Source organism: Temnothorax nylanderi, unplaced genomic scaffold (assembly GCF_030848795.1).
Source record: "Temnothorax nylanderi isolate EJ_2023f unplaced genomic scaffold, tnyl_v1.0 TNYL_tig0885_pilon, whole genome shotgun sequence".
Classification (NCBI taxonomy): Eukaryota; Metazoa; Arthropoda; class Insecta; order Hymenoptera; family Formicidae; genus Temnothorax; species Temnothorax nylanderi.
Window position 1 is genome coordinate 35501 of NW_027249947.1, and position 12985 is coordinate 48485.

The 12985-nt window shown below is 30.7% G+C and overlaps 1 protein-coding gene and 1 pseudogene across 1 annotated transcript in view; both read left to right on the forward strand.

The window, feature by feature from the left end:
- Window positions 1-8825, forward strand: part of LOC139785784 (putative fatty acyl-CoA reductase CG5065) — a 32091-nt gene extending 23266 nt beyond the window's left edge. Inside the window, exon 6 of the transcript XR_011722079.1 lies at window positions 8778-8825. The gene's annotated coding sequence lies outside the window, so the exon portion shown is untranslated. The remainder of the gene's footprint in view (window positions 1-8777) is intronic.
- On the forward strand, window positions 693-8656 carry LOC139785783 (uncharacterized; annotated as a pseudogene).
- Window positions 8826-12985: the final 4160 nt, after the last annotated feature.

The window sequence follows — 12985 nt, forward strand, 5'->3', positions numbered from 1 at the left end:
CCTTATTGCAATATTTTGTAGAATCATTTATTATTTTATATGGTAAAGAAAATGCATCGCACAATCTTCACCATTTATTACATATTTGTGATGACGCGGAAAAATTTGGAACTCTTCAAGAATTCAGTGCTTTTCCATTCGAAAATTATTTACAATCTATATTAAAAATGATTCGTAAAAATAATAAGGTATTAGAGCAAATTGTTTGTCGTATAACTGAAAGAAACTACTGTATAAATCGTAATTTAAAAGTAAGACGTTATGAGCCAGAATTTTTAAATCCACATTCCAATGGTCCACTTCTCAGTTTTCATAATTGTAATCAATTTAGTAAAGTGGTATTCGAACAGTTTACTTTAAAAATATATGAACCAGATAATTGCTGTACCTTAAAGGATGGACACATTATCGTCATTAGAAATTTTGTTGTAAATAATGAGAGTTCTATTGTAATTGGAAGTAAATATAAGACGCTTACAGATTTTTATACTGCTCCATGCAAATCATCAAAATTGGGTATATATTTAGTCAATGATGTCGACAACTTAGAATCTTGGAATTTAGAACAAATTGCACATAAATGTATTAAACTAAAATTTAAAAATAAGTATGTAGTTTTTCCTTTGTTGCATTCAGAATAATATTCTGAAGTCTTTCTTTTTCTCTTGTGCTCTTTGTTAAAAACATATGTTAATTTCAGATAATATAATCCCTTTATTGAAGTACTCTCTAAATTTCTTCGAGTGAAATTCCACTCGAAAAAATGAGTAATTCACCGAATCACTCAAGTTGGAATGACTTTTCATTCATATGGAGTGAATTGTTTTACTTTCTTCGACTCTGTGTCGTGAAGTGAATTCTTTTACTCTGTGTCGTGAAGTGAATTTCACTCTGCGTCCTTAAGTGAATATTTTCAATCATAAAAAGAGTGAATCTGATATGTTCCACTCCACCGTCGGAAAGAAAGCGCCAGGAAAAAAGAAGATCGCTCGTAGCAACTCGTTCAGTGGAGTCGCTACTCGCTTGTCAACCGACCACGACCGTTGCTTCTCGTCAATCGTTATTGATCATCTCGTCTTCGTGTCGACATTTGAGATAAATTATTATATGGAAAATAGAAATGTCGTTTCTTCCAGAGGTAAGTACTAATGACCCTTGCACAATGCCAGGCAATGGGCATAGGAACAGTGTAAAATAATCAAAATTTCGTTAATATAACCTAATAAATTCTAACACTATGATTAGTTGGCAACAGGCAATAGACAGAATTTCCAACGTGACGGAATTTTTATGTCTATTGCCTGTATCACCGTTCATTCTTTATTGATACAAGATTTCTGATTTCTGTTCCTATTGCTTGTTACCTGGCATTGTGCAAGAGCCAACCTCCCGCGGGCGCGCCTTTTTCATAACGGGAGCGGGCGCGCCGTGTATAAGAATTTACGTATATTCAGTTTATTTATTAAACGTCATTACGCGACATAAAATCCTGGTTGCAGTTATATATCGCTTCTATTTAAATAATAAATTTTTTGTTAGGAAACTCTCAATAGCAAAGAAGATTTGTCACGGTTTTTATTAAGCAATGGTATCTCAGAAGATGCCGTCAATATTCTAAAAGGTAAGATTTAGTACAATTGGCAAAAGTGATAGTAGTAACATTAAGTAACATAACGTAACGTATGTTACGTAACGTTAAGTTTTTTAAATAATATAACAAATATAGCTCATTTACGCAAAGAGAATAAATCAGAAGATAATAATTATAAATAAAATTTTTATTATATATACACAATTACATGTTATAACGTTACTGCTGTAACTTAAATTTTGTTTTTATTTATTCTCATGTATTTTTTCTTACAGATACAATATGAAACAGGGTGGATTAAAATTAAATTAAAAGTTATCCGTCATATGGTTACATTTGCATATTAATTCTCTTAATTGTTTTGTTTTTATACTTTTAAAAGATATCTTTCAATATTACAGCAATGACTTTACTTAAATGTTTTAAATGCGAAAAGACATTTCTCGGAGTAAGACAATATTCTTCTCACTTTCGTCGCCATCATGCTATTATGGTTAGCAGATCATATTCATCAGGTTTCTATTGTAAACAAGAAAATTGTGATAAACGTTTTATAAGGTTTGATTCTTTACTTCGTCACATTAAAAAATGGCATGTTGTCACGGATGAAATATGCAATTCAGATATAGATTTATCCAAGAAATCTGCAGATTATCCCAGTACTTCAAAGAAAATACAATCATCAGAAGAAAATGGATATGATTCAGAACAGCATCATGTTTGCGAAGATAGAGATCATTGTCACGAGTCATCAAAAGAATTTAATCTGTCGACGAGTGCACACAAATTTATTGCAAATTTAAGGATATTGTCCAGTTTTACCGGTACAGCTCTAACTGCTGTAACAAATGCAGCACAGTGTTTAGTGTCTGATATTTCTGATGTTATTCGAGAGGAAATATTGAATTTTTGTAAAAAACAAAATATAAATGTAGAATCTGATACACTAGCACTATTAAATAAATTAAATTTGGATAATCTATTTGACAAAACTAATACTTTAGAAGATCAGATAAACATTGTTAAGAATGTTTATAATTATATAGATCCGATTGAAATACCTCTTGGATTTAGATTGCAGCAATATTTTGATCAAAAAGAACAAGTGTGGAGACAAAAAAAAATTTATGAGACTTGTCATTATATACCAATTATTGAAACGTTGAAATTAATAATGTGCCACTCGTCAATGCGGAATTATGTTGATTCTGAACAAAACAATTTTTCTGATGATCTACTTGGAACTTTTACAGATGGAATCAGTTATAAACAACATCCATTTTTTCAACGTCATCCACATGCATTAAGAATACAATTGTATTATGATGATGTAGTTGTTAATAATCCATTGGGTTCTAAAGTTCATCCTCACAAAATTTGAGCTTTTTATTTTGTAATTCAAAATTTACCTCAACATATTAACTCATTTTTAGGAGGAATTCATATTCTTTGTTTGTGTCATACTGCTGATATTCAAAAATATGGCATGAAAGCTATACTTAAACCATTTTTGATGGATTTAAATAAACTTGAAAGTGACGATGGTGTATATGTGGAACATAATGGAACACATTTCGTATTAAGAGCAAGTATTGCTGCAGTTTGTGCTGATGGATTGGCTGCGCATCAGTTATTAGGATTTTTAAGTCCCTCTGCTAAACATTTTTGTAGACTTTGTTTGAACAACAGAGATGACTTTAAGAATAATAGAAATTTAAAAGATGTAACTTTGCGTACAAAACAACTACATGACGAACAAATAAAAGAAATAAATAATCAACAAACATTAAAAGAAATTGATAGTTTAAAAAAAAAGTCAGGTATTTTAGAAGATAGTGCATTACATTCTTCTCGCTATTTTCATTGTACAAATAATTTTGTCTTTGACCCTATGCACGATATTTTTGAAGGTATCGCACCAATGGAGTTGAAATTAATTTTACACTATTATAGTACATGTGATTATAACTTCAAAATAGATGTGTTCAACAACAGAGTAAATTTATTTCGATATGGTTTTCCAGAAAATAAAAATAAACCTTCTGCAAATTTTTCTTCAACTTCTATTAAATATCAAAAGGATTACAAGCTTTCACAAACTGCTGCACAAACATGGTGTTTATTAAGAGTTTTTCCTTTCTTAGTTTCAGATTTAGTACCTGAAAATGATAAGCATTTATCGTTAATTTTACTATTAAACAGAATAAACGAAATAGTATTTGCTCCAAAATTGAGACGCTCTATTTTACCATATTTAGCAGAATTAATCGAAGAACACAATTGTTTATTCCGAGAATTATTTCCAGCTATAGCTCCAATTAATAAGCATCATCATTTAACTCATTACCCTCAGTGTATATCTTTTTCTGGTCCTTTACGTTGGTTAAATTGTTTAAGATTTGAAGCGAAACATAATTTTTTAAAAAAGTATGGATCTATTGTATGTAATTTTAAAAATATTACGAAAACATTAACAAACTATTGTCAATTAGATCAATGCGCAGTTTGGGGTACTAATGAAGAGCCACGAATCAAATTAAAGTACGTTAACGGACGAAAAACTTATGTTGAAAATACATATTGTAGACAGCAGTTACATCAAATGAAATATCAGGACAAAGACACAATTATTGAAGTTAATAAGGCGGAGGTTTACAGTACAGAGTATCGAAAAGGTTTGTTTGTTGCTATTAACAGTGGAGTACAAGAAAATAGTGAAATTACTTTTGGTTGTATTCAAGAATTAATAATATTAAAAGATGATCAGCTTTGGTTATGGTGTGAAGAATGGCAATGTCTTGGTTATAACGAATCATTAAATGCTTACCGTGTAGCTCAAAATACAGATTCATATACATTTGTAAATACTGATGAGTTATGCGATCTGAAACCATTTGCATTATGGTCTGATTTTACGACTAATTTTTCTTATATAGTCCTTCATCATATGTTATTATAAAAGCACCTCACAATTATATCTTGTACATAAAATCAATTTACTTTTTTATCTTTTATCAATATATTTTCCTACATACATTATACGCCAAAATTTTTCATTTAAATAAATATCTATGTATATATTGCTTTAAATATCGCTGAAATTTTCAAAATCATATTACGGATGATATGGAGATTTAAAGATAGCATCAGAGCATTGTTAGTACATGTCCACACTATCTTTTATTAAATTGCTTTTAATTTTTTTCAAATAAATTTCTCCAAAAATTATATGTCAACTCAATGTTTTAGATGAAGGAGTCGATGGTTATGCTTTCATGGCGTTAACAGAAACTGATTTAAAAGAAATGAATATCAAAATTGGCCCAAGAAAAAGAATATTAAGTTTAATTAATAATTACAATAAAGTGGTAAGCGCAAACATGATTTTTGTATTTAGTATAACTTGTTAATGATAAAGATGAATGAAAGCTTGTATAAAACACGGGTTTTATTTCAGGAAGTTGTATTAATACAGGACGAAGAACACAGCAATGTGAATATACAAAGTAAAGAAGAAAATACTAATTCATCGACTGAATGCCAAAACGTAATTGTTCTTGATAAAAATAGTGAAGAGGTAAAAATACGTTAATATGTATATTTAATACTAGGTTGTTCAAATATTTATGAGACTGGTTTTTTAAAAGTAGTATAAAAATATTTATTTAGAAATATTATACCTACTATTTTATACATATTCTCCCTGGAGTTCAAGACATTTTTCTGGAAGTTTCTGTATACCCATTTTGAAGAAGGTTTTTGGTTGAATATCTAGTTTTGCACGTGTTTTCGACGCGTTCAAGTCCTTGTGAACAATCTAGTACTTATATTTAACATTGCATGACATAATTTTTATATACATATATATATATATTTTTTTTTAAGGAACATCGAAATTCAAATGAAATGTTTGATATTAGATCCTGGATCGAAGGACACGACAAAGAATTTAAAAGAAATCCATCGCTAATTAGTATTTTAGAATCAGGTGTAGTTAAGCCCGTGGAGAGGCAAGAACTCATCAGAATTTGTTGTGCAGGCTTGATAAAAATTAATAATGACAGCTTGTAAGTAATGATGTTTTTTTTTATGAGCATTATTTATGTAATTCTATATAATTAATAACAACATTAATTTTTGTTCAAGATATCCATCAAATAGATTAAAAACGGAATTAGCTAGCCAAATAGTTACACAGTTCCCGAAACTTCGTTCAACTCTCTCTGGAAATGGCTACGTAAGCAGATAATTTGCTTTAATACTAAAAAAAAAACTTATATTACATTCAATATTGCTTTCAGGAGCATTTTTATGACAGTAAAACAAATCAGGGCTTCATTGAATTTCGTTTAAAAACTATGAGAAAGCATTTAAGTCCATCTAAGAAAAGAAGAACAGTGTCCAAAGAGTCAAAAAAAAAAACAACAGAAGTTGTTAAAAGAAGGAATTCTACAGAATGAATATCTGGAAGAAGATTTATTTCAATTAAAAGTAAATATAATACAATTGTACATAATGGTGAAACAGTGTTTTAGATTAGTAATTATCGCGTGTTGTAGGTTGCTGAACTTTCTTTAAAAATGCCAAATAATACAAACAAAGATGATATATTTAGATTAAGCGATGAAACAAGATCTAATCGACAAAGACAAGTGAAAAATTCTGATGAAGAACTAACACTGAGTAACATTTTACAAATGTATCCACGTTTTAAGGATTATAATGGCGAATTGGTAAGATAGTACTTCGTTTTATTTTCCTTTTTAAGTATCTTATATAAAAATGTTTTGTTTTCCATTAATATTACAGATCCAGAGAGAATTCCTAGCCGAATTTCCAGATAATGATACATTTTTGGCAAAATTTGTAAGCTTCTATGTACCGAGAATTTTGCAGTATTCTTCCTTAAACGTACCAAATTTACTGCATTCGGTGAATGACATTGAAGGTAATAAACTAAATGAAAAAATTTACAGAATACTTTCTCTGAATATATATCTTAATAAACATTTTTTTTATAGATAATTTGAAAGCTTTGATTTTGCTACCGCATCTACTGCCGTCTCCTAATTACACCAAACGAAAAAGAAATGTAATTATATTTGTGTGTATATGTGTTGGGTGTGTGTGTGTGTGTGTGTGTGTGTGTGTGTGTGTGTGTGTGTGCGCGCGCGCGCGCGCGTGTGTTGCGTGGATGTGTATGTATATTTTAATCCATATATTTTATTGCAACAGAAGTTATTACACACATATGTATATTTTAGGACAAAAAGACAGCACAAGTAAAAAACAAGGACAGCCAATGTATCTCAGCGGGATATTCAAATGTATGTGCTAAAATATCAATCCCGCATAAAAGTTTACTAATTTTTAAGAATGTAAGTATCTAATCGAAAGTATATTATTTCACTCATTAAGCTATTTTCATTCAATAATCATGGACGTTTAATTAATAAATATTTGCACTTTAGGCACAAGATAATTTATTTTTAAATGAGTGCTCACAAGTTGATAAGCCACCTAATAAAAGGAACGTGCAACCTTATTTAATATGTAGTATGACTACAGAAGAAAGAAAAGGAATTTTTTACATAAAGGCAGATGATCATCTGATCGAAATTGGCAGCAATGGCTTACAAGCTTTTGATATTCTCTTGAAATTACACTATTGTTTTGACGTACATTTCTCTACAGATTTGACTAATTTCTATGATTTTATCACTGGTTGTGTACTACATTTAGTAGAACCAAAAGCATGTTGTAGAGCATTTGATGTTACACTTAAAAATTTATTGATAAACACCAGCGTTGCATTACATGAGTAAGTAAATGAAATACATTAAGGATTTACAAAAGTACTAATGAAAAGCTAACACTGATTGTAATATTTTACAAATGTATCCACGTTTTAAGGATTACAATGGCGAATTAGTAAGATAGTATTTTTTTCCTTTTTAAGTATCTCATAAAAAAGTTTTTTTTTTATTATTAATATTATATGATTTAGTACTTTTGTATTCGTTTTAATAAATATGTTATATACTTTATATATAATAATTCAATATAATGTTTTTTCTTATAACTTGTGTAATAATTATTTGTCTAACCTATTTCTTTAATATACCTCTCACATAGTTTCACCATCTCCAGTTAATTTAACCAACCGATTATTTCATTGAAATTAATCGCATTTGTCGTTAAAGCAAAATTAACAAATGCGATTGGTCAATTTCAATGGAATCGACCGGTTAAATTAACCGGAGTTGGTGAAACCGGCCCTAAGGATGAATATTTGACTCCAACCGTAAAGTGATTGTTCACTCGTAACAATAGAGTGAAAGTTTCACTTTAAGAAAAGGTGAAAAATTCACTCTGATCGAGTGAATTATTTTATCTATAATGGAGTTAAACATTTACTCCAAACGAGTGAAACAATCACTTTACGGTTGGAGTCAAATATTCACCCTTATGAAAAGTGCAATGTCACTCCATTTCGCGCGGCAGTATTTTGACTATCGACCCGAGTGAATTTTAACTCCTTTTGAGTTAAATCTCACTCGAAGAAATTTATTAGTATTTAGAAGCAGAGTGTGTGTATGTGTATGCTTGCATGAAGGTACGCTTGTGCATATATATATGCGTGCGTGTATGTGAGTATGTACGTATGCATGTTGCGCGTATATGTATATGCGTATGTGCGAGTGTGCATGTATGTGGAGTGACTGAGAGTGTGGTAGGAAAATGGATCGATGACTGTCGATGGGCATCCGAGATCCTGTTTTCATTATGATTTTCTAAGGGATCGTCTTTATATATGTAGATTATATGTGTTGTTTTCTTCTATTGAAATAAATACTGCTTAAATTTTTTTAATGACATGTACAGAAATAGAGAAATCATGGACTATTGTACGGTTTATTGACGAAGATACCGTTGAAGCTGTCCCATCTACCTGGATTATTAATAACAAATGTTATTGGCCGCCGTTTCAAAATGAAAAAATTATATCAGCAATCAAGAAACATATCGAGCCTAACACGTGTTGGCCTTCATACAATATTATGACTTTTAGAAACAGCAGTTATGGTTAATAAAGAATAATATTTAAATACATGCTACTTTTCTACTCAGTAATGTAATTTATTTTCTGTTATAATAATATAAATATTTATTTACATATTTTCAGATAATTATGGAACAGCTAGAGAAAAAGCTAAAAAAGCTGAAGACACATCTGAATTAACTTCCGACACTGACAATAACGTTAGAAAAAGAAAAAGAATTTCAAAGAAGATGTCTTCATCATCAGATGAATCTGTTGAAGAGCCTACTGCATTACGAACGCCTCCAGCTATGCAAAGTTCGTTTTAATATTAAACATTTTATATCTATTAATTATTTTAATATCAAAATCAATTTGCGAATTTTTAATTTATTTCACACAATTTAGCGGTTGCAGCTTTTGTAACCATTATTTGTTTATATAAATGTAAGCCTTCCTCCAGGTTCAACTAAAAGATACCTAATGATTATCTATTAATACAGTGTATAATATTTCCGAACACAACATAGAGAAAATCCAATGCTAATTGTAGAATGTTAAAATATTGACTTCCCTAATCACTTTAGAGCTATTAAGTGCCATTTAAATTTTTTGAAAGGTATAACAAGATCAGTTGGTGGTTATTTAAACAATTGTTATTGACAATGTTTAGCTATATTGTTAAATGCAATTTCAATGGATTTTAAAGATTAAAAATATTGTATTTAACAATACTTTGAAATAAGTCGATAAAAAGTTTTAATTTCCTACCTCGATACATCTTTATGTCTTTTAAAGAAGAAATTTTGCTCAAAAATTGTTATGGGAGTCAATATCCTAACATTTCAGAAATAGCATTAAATTTCTTATGTTATGTTCGCTAATGTAGTACCTTGTATATTATTAAAAGTCAAATATACTAAAAAACCATAAAAAGTCTTAAAATGTTGTACATCAGAATGTTAAGATTATATAACTATATTTGTTTTGTAGAATTATCGAAACAACATACAAGTTGCGAAAATGCAAAAAGCAGCAAATATCAATTAAAATCAACTCATCAGTTACCCGATGAAGTTGTAGATAAACGAACAAAGCATTTATTGGGTGGATTTTTGGACACTTCGAATAATAATTGTACTCAGCAAGATGATGAACATAATGTACGAAATAAAAGAAATGAAACAGAGCATGTCCATGATAAAAATGGTATATATTTAAATTGTTTCAAACTAATATTTTATATATATATTATGATCTTTCTCAGATTCGTTTTCTTGCTATTATAACAGACATAATTGGAGAAATTATTATTAATATTATTTTCATTATCATCGTCATTTTCATAATCACCATCCTCATTATCATACTCATTATCTTAATCATCTTTATATTTATTTTTATTTTGTTATACAAAAAGAAGGCTTTATGATTGTTATCTTTCTGTCTGTGTGCTTTAAATAATATTTCACGTTTTGACGTGCGTCGATTGCATAGGTATAAATTTATCTAATAATTTCAACTGTCTTTTAAAAATTGGAAATTTAATAACTAAAAAGTTATCTTTATCTTTTATTTTTATTTACAATAGTGCTTCAGTATTTGAAGGAAATGACTCGTCAGCAGTCATACCTCAGAGCACAATTATGGCAAATAGCAGATGATGTAAGAGACGTGAAAGACGATCTGCTACAACAAGTTCATCAACGGCCAAACGTGAATCAAAGAGAAGAATCTATTTTTTCTTTTAATCTTCCTTTGAACTCTATCGAGAAATTAGAACAGCAGCTTGAGCAATTTTTAAACCAGCCGAATAATTTTGAAACATCGGTAATAATACTTTATTATCTTTATTTACTTTATAATCATGTATTAATGTTAATAGTAAATTATTCGATCAATCTACAGAAATTATTGCAATTCTTGTATATGCTATTACTTTTTTGTTTTAATTTGGAGTAAATTGCATCGACCATATTTTGAAGTTGTTGATTAATGTTATTTAATTTGTTATTTAATTACAAAAATAGCTACTCATTTATATAGTAATAAAAATAAATTCTTATTAATATTTTAAAAATAATTGCAGCAATTAAATTAATATTTTAAATAAAGATATATTTTGGTTATAAAACAAAAATTTAACTCACAATCAGTAAAATTGAGATAAATATTAGTTTAGGATTGAAAAATGGCTTAAAAAATTTTTTTTAAATTTCTTCTAAATCTATTTTTATTAAAATTGAATTATAATTTGTTTACTACGGCAATATGTTTACAATTAATATAAAACTATATTAAATATTGAATTAATATGAATAAAATTATTAAATTAATATAAAAAAAAATATATATATATATTATTTGTAATTTCCAAAATAATGATATATTTTACAAAAAAGTAATATTTGTTATAGGTTAAAGAAGTATCCCGAGTTGGGGGAAAAAATCCTTACGAATTCATTAAGCGTAATTGCACACGTATACTGACTAACGAGCTAGCAGAAAAATATAGTTGGCTAGGGGCAAAACAGAAACGAAAATTTTGTAATTTAAAAATTGCTGACTTGTTAATTGGTAAGTGTTAGATATAAATAATATTATTAATTTTCTTTATTGTGCGTATATGCGCGGGCGCTTGTGTGTGTGTGTGTGTGTGTGTGTGTGTGTGTGTGTGTATGTGTGTGTGTGTGTCTGTGTGTGACAAAAGTATTTTTATCTGAACACTTAATCTTAATAAAATCCATATGCGTAATAAAAAGAGAAATTACTGTTTACAAAATACTCTTTTTTATTACATTTTCTGGTCAAGAGACTAATCCTACATATACTAAGAAGATTTTAGAGGAGGCAATCTAGAAATGGCTGCGGAGAGCCAAGGAAAGGTGGACTGCCGAGAAAAAGGAACTTAACGATAACCAAGAAAGTGATCAAGAGTGATAAATTTTATATTCTTTTGGACTTTTTTCTTTATTTCTGTTTTTCAATTCTTGTCTTGTCTTGTCTTGTCTTGTCTTGTCAATCAACCGCGATTCGCGAGGTCGAATCGATAACAGCCACGGCGATCGTTCAAAGCCGGTCGCGTCTCTTTCTCCGCGCACGGTCGCGCGACGGTCGTCGAGTGGTAGAGGGTTAATTGAGAATCCGCGACTTATGTCCGTCACATCGCGCGAGTCAACGCTCTCGTCCTCGTTTCCAACTCGGCCTCGGGCTGCGATCCAGCTGCTCGTCTTTTGCTCGGCACGCGACGACGAGCTTGCAGGGGAAAAAAAGGACGGGGATAGGCGATGCACGTTGCATCGTTCTTCGTTCTCGCAAATTTGCGAGTACGTCCTCCCCCCTTAAGTGAGATATAAGTTTTGTAATTACTTACCAGTGTGACCTCTAGCTCCGGTCTCCCCTACCCGTGCCCGAATTGAGCCTCGCAGATTCACTCTTTGAATGACAAGAATAGCGCGAATACTGAACAGCTTAGCGCAAACTCCCTGTTTTTATAGGCTGCAATCAGGCCTCGCTACAAAGTTATCTCATATGCATCATTCTATCTTTATCGCTCATCAGCTGTAATTAAGGATAGAATAACCAAATAGCTTTCCGAATCCAGCCAGAGACATCATGCATGATGTCATCGATGTCACGATGATTGCATCATGCGTTTACGAGCTCTGGCGAATGCCACTAAGTTGACTTTCTACGGTTTTCTCTTTTTTGCTTTACGACTTTACGTCATACTCTATTCCTTTTAATTTGCACACTTTTTTAAATTTCAAATTTACCTTTAATTTAAAAAAGTGTGCAAATTAAAAGGAATGGAGTATGACGTAAAGTCGTAAAGCAAGGCAGAGAAATGCCATGCTTCTACCTCTTCCTATTTGTCCTTGACATCCTTGTTTTCGTCGCAGTTCCCAATTCCACTTCGCTGAAGACAAGCGAAATAAAAATTACATAAACCTCTCTTGCTGGATTCGTCTTCCTAATCGAATACCTCGTGGTCTCCATTCTGTAATAGAAAGTAAAGTATTATATAACTATTTATTATATAACACGGCTGAGAGATTGTTTGAGAACTATTTGTCTCAAAAAGAGACCTGTTTTTTAAAGAGAATAAGAACAGGAGGAAGAGATAGAGAGGAAGAAAAAGAGCGAAAAAGCAAGAGAGCGAGAGAGAGCGAGAAAAGCGAGAGTACGAGAGAGCGAGAGAGCGAGCGAGAGAGCGAGAGAGCGAGCGAGAGAGCGAGAGAGCGAGAGAGAGATATAAATTAGCTAAAGAATTACCTGGAAAATTTTGATGCTCGGGTGCTTTGGCATTGATGGCAGGCGACGCAATGGCAGCAGCAGGAGATATGACAATT